At 40.3% G+C, this 13,735-nt stretch overlaps 1 long non-coding RNA gene across 1 annotated transcript in view; it reads right to left on the reverse strand.

Annotated features, from left to right (window-relative positions):
- Positions 1 to 5,561: 5,561 nt before the first annotated feature.
- The window catches only part of LOC129641686 (uncharacterized), a 37,880-nt gene continuing 29,706 nt past the window's right edge, over positions 5,562 to 13,735 (reverse strand). Inside the window, exons 4-6 of the long non-coding RNA XR_008709404.1 lie at positions 13,091 to 13,254; positions 10,849 to 11,015; positions 5,562 to 5,665 (exon numbers count right to left, since the gene is read on the reverse strand). This is a non-coding gene — a long non-coding RNA (uncharacterized LOC129641686). The remainder of the gene's footprint in view (positions 5,666 to 10,848; positions 11,016 to 13,090; positions 13,255 to 13,735) is intronic.

Below are 13,735 nucleotides of genomic sequence, written 5' to 3' on the forward strand. Positions count from 1 at the left end.
TTTTCCAATGAGTCAACTCTTCACATGAGGTGGCCAAAGTACTGGAGTTTCAGCTTTAGCATCAGTCCTTCCAAAGAAATCCCAGGGCTGATCTCCTTCAGAATGGACTGGTTGGATCTCCTTGCAGTCCAAGGGACTCTCAAGAGTCTTCTCCAACACCACAGTTCAAAAGCATTAATTCTTTGGCGCTCAGCCTTCTTCACAGTCCAACTCTCACATCCATACATGACCACAGGAAAAACCATAGCCTTGACTAGACAAACCTTTGTTGGCAAAGTAATGTCTCTGCTTTTGAATATGCTATCTAGGTTGTCATAACTTTCCTTCCAAGGAGTAAGCGTCTTTTAATTTCATGGCTGCAGTCACCATCTGCAGTGATTTTGGAGCCCAGAAAAATAAAGTCTGACACTGTTTCCCCATCTTCTATTTTCCATGAAGTGATGGGACCAGATGCCATGATCTTCGTTTTCTGAATGTTGAGCATGAAGCCAACTTTTTCACTCTCCACTTTCACTTTCATCAAGAGCCGTTTTAGTTCCTCTTCACTTTCTGCCATAAGGGTGGTGTCATCTGCATATCTTAGGTTATTGATATTTCTCCCAGCAATCTTGATTCCAGCTTGTGTTTCTTCCAGTCCAGCATTTCTCATGATGTACTCTGCATATAAGTTAAATAAACAGGGTGACAATATACAGCCTTGACGTACTCCTTTTCCTATTTGGAACCAGTCTGTTGTTCCATGTCCAGTTCTAACTGTTGCTTCCTGACCTGCATACAAATTTCTCAAGAGGCAGATCAGGTGGTCTGGTATTCCCATCTCTTTCAGAATTTTCCACAGTTTATTGTGATCCACACAGTCAAAGCCTTTGGCATAGTCAATAAAGCAGAAATAGATATTTTTCTGGAACTCTCTTGCTTTTTCCATGATCCAGCGAATGTTGGCAATTTGATCTCTGGTTCCTCTGCCTTTTCTAAAACCAGCTTGAACATCTGGAAGTTCACAGTTCACATATTGCTGAAGCCTGGCTTGGAGAATTTTGAGCATTACTTTACTAGGGTGTGAGATGAGTGCAATTGTGCGGTAGTTTGAGCATTCTTTGGCATTGCCTTTCTTTGGGATTGGAATGAAAACTGACCTTTTCCAGTCCTGTGGCCACTGCTGAGTTTTCCAAATTTGCTGGCATATTGAGTGCAGCACTTTCACAGCATCATCTTTCAGGATTTGGAATAGCTCAACTGGAACTCCATCACCTCCACTAGCTTTGTTCGTAGTGATGCTTCCTAAGGCCCACTTGACTTCACATTCCAGGATGTCTGGCTCTAGGTCAGTGATCACACCATCGTGATTATCTGGGTCATGAAGATCTTTTTTGTACAGTTCTGTGTATTCTTGCCACCTCTTCTTAATATCTTCTGCTTCTGTTAGGTCCATACCATTTCTGTCCTTTATTGAGCCCATCTTTGCATGAAATGTTCCTGTGGTAGCTCTAATTTTCTTGAAGAGATCTCTAGTCTTTCCCATTCTGTTGTTTTCCTCTATTTCTTTGCATTGATCGCTGAAGAAGGCTTTCTTATCTCTTCTTGCTATTCTTTGGAACTCTGCATTCAGATGTTTATATCTTTCCTTTTCTCCTTTGCTTTTCACTTCTCTTCTTTTCACAGCTATTTGTAAGGCCTCCCCAGACAGCCATTTTGCTTTTTTGCATTTCTTTTCCATGGGGATGGTCTTGATCTCTGTCTCCTGTACAATGTCAGGAACCTCATTCCATAGTTCATCAGGCACTCTATCTATCAGATCTAGGCCCTTAAATCTATTTCTCACTTCTACTGTATAATCATAAGGGATTTGATTTAGGTCATACTTGAATGGTCTAGTGGTTTTCCCTACTTTCTTCAATTTAAGTCTGAATTTGGCAATAAGGAGTTCATGGTCTGAGCCACAGTCAGCTCCTGGTCTTGTTTTTGCTGACTGTATAGAGCTTCTCCATCTTTGGCTGCAAAGAATATAATCAATCTGATTTTGGTGTTGACCATCTGGTGATGTCCATGTATAGAGTCTTCTCTTGTGTTATTGGAAGAGGGTGTTTGTTATGACCAGTGCATTTTCTTGGCAAAACTCTATTAGTCTTTGCCCTGTTTCATTCCGTATTCCAAGGCCAAATTTGCCTACTACTCCAGGTGTTTCTTGACTTCCTGCTTTTGCATTCCAGTCCCCTATAATGAAAAGGACATCTTTTTTGGGTGTTAGTTCTAAAAGGTCTTGTAGGTCTTCATAGAACTGTTCAACTTCAGCTTCATCAGCGTTACTGGTTGGGGCATAGGCTTGGATTACCGTGATATTGAATGGTTTGCCTTGGAAACGAACAGAGATCATTCTGTCGTTTTTGAGATTGCATCCAAGTACTGCATTTCGGACTCTTTTGTTGACCATGATGGCCACCCCATTTCTTCTGAGGGATTCCTGCTCGCAGTAGTAGATATAATGGTCATCCGAGTTAAGTTCACCCATTCCAGTCCATTTGAGTTTGCTGATTCCTAGAATGTCGACATTCACTCTTGCCATCTCTCGTTTGACCACTTCCAATTTGCCTTGATTCATGGACCTGACATTCCAGGTTCCTATGCAATATTGCTCTTTACAGCATCGGACCTTGCTTCTATCACCAGTCACATTCACAGCTGGGTATTCTTTTTACTTTGGCTCCATCCCTTCATTCTTTCTGGAGTTATTTCTCCACTGATCTCCAGTAGCATATTGGGCACCTACCGACCTGGGGAGTTTCTCTTTCAGTATCCTATCATTTTGCCTTTTCATACTGTTCATGGGGTTCTCAAGGCAAGAATACTGAAGTGGTTTGCCATTCCCTTCTCCAGTGGACCACATTCTGTCAGATCTCTCCACCATGACCCACCCATCTTGGGTTGCCCTACGGGCATGACTTAGTTTCATTGAGTTAGACAAGGCTGTGGTCCTAGTGTGATTAGATTGACTAGTTTTCTGTGAGTATGGTTTCAGTGTGTTTGCCCTCTGCTGCCCTCTTGCAACACCTACCGTCTTACGTGGGTTTCTCTTACCTTGGGCGTGGGGTATCTCTGCATGGCTGCTCCAGCAAAGCGCAGCCATTGCTCCTTACCTTGGACGAGGGCTATCTCCTCACCACCGCCCTTCCTGACCTTCAACGTGGGATAGCTCCTCTAGGCCCTCCTGCGCCTAAGTTCATTTATATCATTCTTTCTTTTTATATTCCACATATAGGTGATATCATACATTTGCCTTGGGGGCTTCCCTGGTAGCTCAGAAGGTAAAGAATCTACCTGCAATGCAGCAGTCCCAGGTTTGATTCCTGAGTCGGAAAGATCCCTTGCAGAAGGGAATGGCAATCCACTCCAGTATTCTTGCCTGGAGAATTCCAGGTACCTTTGTACCTGGCAGGCTATAATGTTCATGGAGTTGCAAAGAGTCAGACACGACTAAGCAACTAACACTTTCACTTTCCAAGAGCCGTCCTTCTCTCTCTGGCTTGTTTCATTTAGCATGATAATCTCTAGATCCATCCATGTTGCTCAAATGGATGTCTTTATTTTCAACATGGACATTCTTTACTTCTGGTCGATGTGCCCTTTTCATTAATAATTAAAGCAGATGTACAATATCACAAACAGGCTGGTCTAGTTAGCATCAAATTCAACTTGACTCACATATAAGCTGGAATGACTTCCCCATACCTCAGTATGTGAACATTTCTTTTATCAAGGCCCTTGAGGAGACTTCCATAAAGAAACAGCCAATGCCCCTGCTGTGAAGAGTTGACTTCCCAGATCCTCAGGGACCAGGAAGATCACATCTGAAACCCCACAGCCAAAGCAAAACCCTTTTGCTGACATTCACTTTCAATTTGACTGTTTTTATTTAATGTCCAGCCCAAAATGGACAAGATAATACACTTTTATTTCTCTTCCAGAGAGCAAACAAATATAAGGTTTGACACAAGAAAAAGAAATAAAGCTAAATGTGGCTATTATTTCTCATTAAAAGTTGAAGTGTCAAGCTTTAAACCCTGAGGAAGCTGCTGAGAGGCCATAGGTGGGAGACATTTATGGACTAGAGAAAGGAGGTGATAGATAGAAAAATCATACAAATTGTGCTTTCCTCATCTCTCTGCTATTTTCCTATTTTTCAGGCTGAGGGGCACCTGGGCTGTCTCAGGAGTTTCCATTGTGGACTAAAACAATGCACAATGTGAGAGTTGCGAGTTAAGTTTTATTTGGGGCAAAATGAGGACTGGGGTCTGGTAGCTCTGAGAGACTGCTCCAAAGAAGCAGTGGGGGACAGTCAAAGATAAGATTTTGGTGAAGGAGGAGTTCAGGGCAAACAAGCCTTTTCCCAAAAGGCTTTCTGCTAGTCACAAGGAGTTGATGTCACCATGAAGGGAGTTAGTGCTCTTGTAGATATGAGGAGATGCAGGACTTGGGATCATGAAATCAGCTCCTAAAAATATCTAACTATCTCAAGACCTGTTCCACCAGTTTCGCTGGGGCACTGGTGCCACACTCCCCACCCTGAGCTCCCTTCCAGGACTGCGGGAGGTCAGCAGCCGCAGCAGGGCAAGCAGATGGCAAATGCCCATGTTGCTGCTGTTCAATCACTGGCAAACACTCTCAGCAAGTGCCAATTTGTAGCTGACACCGTCACAGGCCAAAGGCCACATCTGTCTTCCTCTAGCCCAGCTGGTCCCCTCAAGAGAAAACTGAGAATATGTCTTCCCTTTGCTCACACCAGGAGGGCTGTGGTGGGGAGACACTGGGTACTGCAGGGGCCTCCCCACGGGCAGCTGGGCCTCAGACAAGACCTCCCACAACAGACTTGTCACCACTAATAATAACCAAAATGCATCATCTCATTTAAACCTCACTACAACCCACTAGAAAGGTACTATTTTAATCCCCAGTTCATATGTGAGAAAATTAAGATTTAGAGAGATTAAGTAACTCAAAAGAGGTTTCAAACAATCAAGGAGGACCGACCATGCCTTCTCTGGGGGGTGGTGGGATGGATCTGGTGTGGAAATGGCAAAGCGATCCAGTTTAAAAAAAAAAAAAAATTTACGTCTCCTACGTTTTCTAGTTGCTCATGAGTAACGTGAGGAGGGCAGTATGTTGAGAGGAACACATGAGATAGCAGATGTCAGGACACAGCGGTCCACAGTGAGCACTAGGCCAATGGTAAGCACACCATTAATCCTCCCAGCATCCCTGGAAGAAAGCGGTATCTCCCCCCATTTACTCATGAAGAGACTAAGGCTTCACCACATGGAGAGAGGCCCAAGGCCATCCAGATAAGAAACAGAGCTGCAGGAAGAAGAGCTCAATTCCCACCCAGTCTGGAATCCTTCCCACCCAACTCAGCTCCTCCCTAACCCTTCCTGCACTCCTGGGGTGTGCCCCAAGCTGCTGTGCATGCTTATTATGTTATTTAATGCACATAATATCCTGGTAAAGGTGATACATTACCATGCATTAAAAACCACCTAGCATTAGAGCTTTGAGACTTCCAAATGAGATACATGTATCTTTATTTTTCAACCCCTGCATCGTTACCAAGATTTGAGCCTTCTGAGAACAAGCAAGGAACACATCATCCATTTCAGCTCTGGGTCTGGAAAACCTAAATTAAAAGAGAAAAGAAATCACATAAAGAGAAGATTAAAGTTCTCGGAGTGTTAAGGGGAAAAAAAAAAGGTGAAAACTTATTTCTCATTTTGATTCAACCATCCCAGGTAACAAGCAATGCCTCTGGCCACCTTTTAACATCACTACAACATAATGACTCTGCAGACAGATCCTGGAGACCTTAACTTTACTCATTCAAAGTTGACTCTGAGGTTATTTTAAATAATGTTTTCATTTCTTCATCCCACCATGATAGAATTATGTGTTTGCATCTGAAGATCCTTTATGACATTATGTTCTCAGAATTAGCTGTGAATAAGGAATGAATCTGCCCCAGAGCAGCTCTATTTCCTTGATATTATAAAGTGAAAATCACGTACCTAATAATGCATAACTGAGTTGTACTCTTCTGTAAAACTTTGAGACAAAAAACCTTTAGAACCAAAGGAAAAATGTAAAATCTCACTTTGCCGGGGCTGGGGGATAGGGGGGAGCAGACGGGATTGAGTAATAGAAGAATGTCAAGGGCAGGGTTCTGAACTTTGTCTTTGATCCTTAATAGCATCCTAAATGTACTGGGGGCGGATACAGAGAGCCGCTTTGTGATGGGGCGGTGGGGGCCGGGGGGAATAGAAGACTCCTGACTCCTGTGGGGGTGGGGCATGCTGTCTAACAATTCTTTAAACTGTGCACCTGTTTTATGTGGCTTTTCATATTTATGTTATAGTTAATGATTCAACCAGGAGACTCTGGTTGAATCCCTGGGTGGGGAAGATCCTCTGGAGAAGGAAATGGCAACCCATTCCATTATTCTTGCCTGGGAAATCCCATGGACAGAGGAGCCTGGTGGTCCACAGTTCACATGGTCACAAAAGAGTCGGACACGACTGAGTGGCTAACTAATGATTTTTTAAAAGCTTGCTTGTTTGTTTTAAAGAGACCTATTCTGCACATGAAAAGATGTTCAACATCATTAATTATTAGAAAAATACAAATCAAAACCACAATGAGGTACCACTTCACACAGGTAGAACGGCCATCACTGAAAAAGTCTACAAATAAGGAATTTCTCTGCTTGGTCTGGTGGCTGGGACTCTCGGCTCCCAATGCAAGGGGCCAGGGTTCGATCCCTGATCAGGGAAGTAGATCCCATATGCCACAATTGAGACCCAGAGCAGTCAAATAAATAAACAATTTATTTTACCCTCTCCAAATGTTGGAGAGGGTATGGAGAAAAGGGAGCTCTCCTACACTGTTGGTGGGAATGTAAATTGGTGAAGTCACTATGGAGAGCACTATGGAGGTTCCTCAGAAAACTAAAAATAGAACTACCATATGATCCAACAATCCCACTTCTGGGCACATACTCAGGCAAAACTACAGTGCACTGGGATGACCCAGAGGGATGGTACGGGGAGGGAGTTGGAAGGGGGGTTCAGGATGGGGAGCACCCGTGGTGGATTCATGTTGATGTATGGCAAAACCAATACAATATTGTAAAGTAATTAGCCTCCAATTAAAATAAATAAATTTAAATTAAAAAAAATATATATATGTACCCTTATGTTCATAGCAGCACCATTTGCAATAGTCAAAATGTGGAAACAACCTAAATGTCCATGTATGGGCACAAACAGGTAAAGAGGATGTTTTATATATATATATAATAGCATATTCAAAAGCAGAGACATTACTTTGCCAACAAAGGTCCGTCTAGTCAAGGCTATGGTTTTTCCTGTAGTCATGTATGGATGTGAGAGTTGGACTGTGAAGAAGGCTGAGCCCCAAAGAATTGATGCTTATGAACTGTGGTGTTGGGGAAGACTTGAGAGTCCCTTGGACGGCAAGGAGATCCAACCAGTCCATTCTGAAGGAGATCAGCCCTGGGTGTTGATTGGAAGGACTTATGCTGAAGCTGAAACTCCAGTACTTTGGCCACCTCATGCGAAGAGTTGACTCATTGGAAAAGACTCTGATGCTGGGAGGGATTGGGGGCAGGAGGAGGAGACGACAGAGGATGAGATGGCTAGATGGCATCACCAACTTGATGGACATGAGTTTGGGTGAACTCCAGGAGTTGGTGATGGACAGGGAGGCCTGGCGTGCTGCGATTCATGGGGTTGCAAAGAGTCGGACACGACTGAGCGACAGAACTGAACTGAACTGAACCGAGGGCTGGTTTGTGACCTAGGAATCAATATTGTTTTCAGCTATTTTGTTATAAATATTTTCAAGCATAAAGAAAAAAAGAGAATGGTATACATACCATCTATATACCCATTTCCTAGACGAATAGTTGTTAACATTTTTACCATGTTTGCCTCATCAATCTTTTTGTCAAAGTATTCTAGATAAATTATACTGACACCGTGAAAATAAGAACATCTTTCTTCTTAAAGTCAGTATCATTATGTAGCTAACAAAATTAATTAAAATTCTTTGTCATCCTCTAATGCCTGATCCATATTCAAATTTTGTCATATACTCCAAAAATATATGTTACTCTCACTTTAGTCCTACCAAGATCCAGTCCACATTATACTGATATTTGGTTGTTATATCTCATAAGTCACTTGTAACCCAGAACAATGCCCCTCTTCCATTTCTTTGGCCAGGCCAGTTGTTTCTCAGAATGGTCTACTCTCTAAATTTGTCCAGGTGTTAAATGTGCAGTGTCATTTAATTTATTCCAGTTACCCACACATTTTGTGCAAACTACAGTTTGGAGCTAGAGGCCAGATTACATTCAGGTTAAACATTTTAGGCAAGATATCATTATTGATGCTGTATAATATTGCAACACATTGCAAAATACATCATATCTAATTGACTCATTATCAGTAAGCCAGAGACAGCTTCAAGCCTCCATCATAAAGTTCCATTTTTCTTTTTAAATCATTGAATAATCTGGGGAGTAATATTTCAGCAGCATTGGAGCATCCAGTTCTCCATTAGTGTATATATAATGGCTTTATCATTCACTGATCATTCTTGCCTCAATCAGTTACTTCATTATAGGTTGCAATATGATGAGTTTTCTATCATTCATTCTACATTTATCACCTGACAATAGGAGAAAGAAAGAAAGAGAGAGAGAAAGGGAGATTTATCCCATCACCTGTTCCTTTTGGAAGGGCAAGGTAAATAATCATTTATTTAAATTATCAGTTTTCAGAGTAAGGGGTAGGTGACAAATGGTGTTTTGTTTTGTCTTTAGTTTTCTTTTTTTCTGAGTATCATTTTATGGACTTGCAGATTTGTATCTATTCAGTATTTTATTCCACTGTAGTCTTTCTTTTTGAAGCTCAAATTGTCTCATCTCTGGTCAGTGAGAGCCCCTAATTGACACAGAAATGTATCTCAGGCTCACCTTGTACTCTGACCTCAAATCAGCCATTTCTTGAAAGAGCCCTGATTTCTTTCAGTGGGAATAATGGTTAGAGTTCAAAATCTGGGGGTTAGGGATACATACTGCTACTGAGCTGCTTCTAGGTCCTTCCAGTGGATAGAGGTGGGGGGAAATATACATGCATATGTATTTTTTAATCACATGTTCATACAGAAATTTCCAATTCACACTTAACAATACAAAAGTCTTTAACTTTTTCATTTTTATACTCAATGTTGCTTTTCTCTTACAATAAAAATTTAGTTGCTAACAACATTAACATATCACTTTTTGGCTTTATCTTACAATATAAATTAGTTTCAAAATTAAAATAGCAGTATTATAATTTGTTTTAAAATCCTAAATTAAATTTCAGATTTTTTTGTTCTGAGAGTATATTCTACTAAACATGTTAAAATATTGTCTTCCAGACATAAATAGACATTTCTCCAAAGAAGACTGACAAATGACCATCAGGCACAAGTAAGATGTTCAACGTTATTAATTATTAGAGAAATGCAAATCAAAACTACAGGGAGGTGCCACCTCACACCAATCAGAATGGCCATCACTAAAATGTCTACAACAACAAATTCTGGAGAGGGCATGAAGAAAGGGAATCCTCCTACACTGTTGGTAGGAATGTAAGTTGGTACAGACACTATGAAAACTAGTGTGGAGGTTCCTCAAAAATTAAAAGTAGAGTTGCCATATGATCCTACAGTTGCACTCCTGGGTATATAGCTGGAGAAAACTATAATCTTAAAGATATATGCACCAGTATTCACTGCAGCACTATTTACAATAGCCAAGACATCGAACAGCATTCAGGTTGTTCTAAATGTTGATTTACATTCACCAACAGATGAATGGATAAAGAAGATGTGGTACATATATACAAAGGAATAGAAAAGAATGAAATAATGTCATTTGTAGCAACATAGATGGTCCTTGAGATTATTATACAAAGTGAAGCAGGTCAGAAAGAGAAAGACAAATACCATATGATATCACTTACATGTGGAATCTAAAATATGGCACAAATGAACTTATCTATGAAACAGAAGCAGACTCACAGACATAGAGAACAGACTTATGGTTGCCAAGGGAGAGTGGAGATGGGAGAGGGATGTATTGGGAGTTTGGGATTAGCAGATGCTAACTAGTACATACAGAATGAATAAACAATGTTTTAATGTATAGCACATGGAACTATATTCAATACTTTTCCATAATGGAAAAGGGTGTGAAAAAGAATACATATATATGCATAACTTAATCATTTTGCTGTGTAGTAGAGATTAACACAACATTGTAAATCAACTATACTTCAATAAACTAAATTTTAAAATATTATCTTCTAAAGCATTTAAAATAATTTTATTTTCTTGGTATGTTACCTATTTGATATACAATTATATTTATTTTCTATTTTAAGAGTTTTTTTTGTATATTAAAAGATTTACTTGATCAAAACACCAGAATTAAATTGAAATGTACATGAGACAATTCCATCTCTGTCTCTTCCTTCTTGTAATTTTTTTTAAAAATTGTTTACATTCTTGCTCTTTCTTTCTTCCTCTACTTCTTCCTCCCAACCTTGCCTTTCTGAACTATTCGGTCCTAAAACTCTTAAGCAGAGTAAAGCAGGTGGCTATGGAGGAAAGTAGGCATAGCTGTGATGGCCCATAACAGGGGCCCACAGCTCAGGTGGGGTAAGAAGGGCATCTGCAAGTGGCAGGGCCTGGGCACGGGTCATCAGAGCCTGAGCAGGCAAGGCAGGAGTTCACCTGGGAGGGCTACTTGGTTCAGGGTGCCAGAACCCCAGCAAGGTGAGGGCTTCTGTGCAGTGGTTCCAACTGATACAAGTATCAGAGCACAGGCGGAGTGAGAGGAACATCTTCACAGAGAGGGGGGCAGAGGTGGATTTCACCAGGTGGAATGATCAAATACATGACTGTAATAAGGAAAATGAGAGTTAAGTTTCTCAATGTCAGAGAAGGGAGTTATAAATAATTAAACTAGAATAAAAAACAGAAAACTAGAATGAATCCTGGGATATTAGACATAAATTGGAGATATCAAGGTGAACTCAGCTTTGAAATTTAGACATAGACATAGAAATAAATACAAATGTAAATGTATAAACACAAACACACACACACACATCCATCCTTTCACCGGAGCCTGAGAGCAGTACCACTGCAACAGGAACGGGCACAACTAGCACATAAATCTTGGTTTCTAAACACCATTCACCACGGAAAGGAACCAGAGATCCTTGGAGAAGTGATCAATCCCAGGGCTGGGGCAGGGCAAGGCCAACATTAGAATATCTTGTGCCAGAAAGCAATGACACCATCTCAAAAGGACAAAGAAGCCAGCTTAAAGAGGACCCTACTGACTCTGAAGCCCGCATCTAAACCATTACATTTCCTTCCTAAATTTTCATAGATACTATGCTATTTAATATATAATCTCACCCTAATATGTGATAAATAGTAAGCATCTAGGAATATGTTAGATACTATATAGTATTGCCTAGCATTAGGAAGCAGTAAATAAAAGTTAATATTATTTTGCAATATGTTCATTGCCTTTGAAGACCATCTTGTGGAAGAGACAGGCTCAATAAGGATAAAAGCTTTACATAAGGGTAGAATTAAATGATAAAATTAATTGTTCAACTACAAGTTTTATATGAATAGAGAAAGGAATCATAATTAAAATAAAACACAATTTATTGTTATAAAGAAAGAGTCTCCTACTAGTCCAATCTGGGACAATTTGGGCCTCCAAGTAAGTAATGATAGGAAAAGTATAATCCATGAATAAAATAGAGAATTATGATATTAATTACTTAATCAAAAGTTTGTTGAGAAAGAGAATATTCACATAGTTTCAAAGTCCCTTCCCACAGATACCCAAAAATTACAAAAGAAGGGATGGAGGAAAGGAGAAAGAAAAGAAAATCAAAAAGAACTGTGCATGTCACTCTGCACTTATGCATGTCAATGCATAAAATACATTTCTAGGAGTAGAATTGCGGAGTCAAAGAATAAGTGCTTCTTTAATTTGTTATCCCATAATGTATTGCTACGTTCCCTGGCATAGTGTCAATGCGTTCCCACCACCAGTATACAAAAGGACCTGTTTCTCTGACAGCCTCACAAATAGAATGGGTCTTGGATTTTCATCAATGTGACAAGTAATTCTCATTTTTTGTGGGTGTGAGTGTGGTTGAGAGTCTTTTCATATGTCAAGGTCACAGAAATTCTGTTAAGCCCCACAAGCAAATCTGACGAGTGCCAGGTTTGGAAACAGCTCCATTGTCCTCTGTGGTTTGTGTAGTTAATAAGAAGCACTGAACTGGTAAATATTGTTTATGTTTATTGGTTTTCATTGGAGTTTAGACACGCAAGGGAAGATCAGTTTATTCAATTATCATCTCTGCTATGAAGCATCGTTTGCCCAACTTCACTGAGCTGGTCTTAGCACAGTTCCTTCCGGCCTTTTATACATATTAATACATCTATTAGCACTTATCTTACAGGATTAAATGTATCTGTTTAAATGACTGTTCCCACTGGGGTTTTGAGTTTGGAAGATAAAACCTTATGCCTTATTCATCTTCAGATCCTTAGAATTAAGCCTAGTTGATGGCACAGGGATAGATACTCAAGAAATATGAGTGTGAATAAATAAATACACAAAATGAAGAAGGTAAATAAACACTAGGGATGTGATTGCAACATGATTAATATAATCAACACTGCTGTATGCTTCATATGAAAGTTATTAAGAGAGTAAACCATGAGTTCTCATCGCAAGGAAACACCCTTTTTTCCTTTTATTTTGCTTAATGATGGATGTTCACTAAAGTTATTGTGGTAATAACTACAAGATGCATGTAAGTCAAGCCATTACACTGTATACCTTAAATTTACACAATGTTGTGTGTCAATTATGGGTTTCTCTGGTGGCTCAGTGGTAAATAATCTACTTGCAATGCAGGAGACATGGGTTCAATACCTGGGTGGGGAAGATCCTCTGAAGAAGAGCATGGCAACCCACTGTCCATGACACTATGGACAGAGAAGCCTGGCGAGCTACAGTCCCTGGGGTCACAAAGAGTCAGACACGACTGAAGCAATGGAGCACACACCCACGCATGTATGTCAGTTACCTCAATGAAACTGGAAAAAAGAATAAAACAAAAATCGACTGAAAAGACAAGCAATTGATTAATAACATGCATTAAATTCACACTCATATCTATCATGCCACTTCTGTATAAACACACACAGCATAAATGGAAAAGATCTTTCTTTATTGGATACTTTGAACTTTAAAGGAATGTTTATTTCTGGCTTCTAATCTCTGCCTCCTTTTGCTCAGCTTCATTAAGTAAACAAGTAAGTCTCCAGAGTACCTGATCATTTCGCTTCCCCAGGGCTAGGGTAGGAGCTCAGCTTCTTCCACAGGAACATCTGGGGCTGCTCAGGGGAAGGACCCCACCATCTGTACCCCTGTATCAGCAGCACATCTGTCTCATTTCCAGGATATCTGGAGTGAGTAGAGTGGTCATGGATTCTCTTTGATGCCTCTCCTTCCTCTTTCCACATCTAAGGAGATGCACTTCTGGCAACTCACTTCTTTGAAATTTTATTACATTCA

Source organism: Bubalus kerabau, chromosome 1 (assembly GCF_029407905.1).
Source record: "Bubalus kerabau isolate K-KA32 ecotype Philippines breed swamp buffalo chromosome 1, PCC_UOA_SB_1v2, whole genome shotgun sequence".
NCBI classification, from domain to species: domain Eukaryota; kingdom Metazoa; phylum Chordata; class Mammalia; order Artiodactyla; family Bovidae; genus Bubalus; species Bubalus kerabau.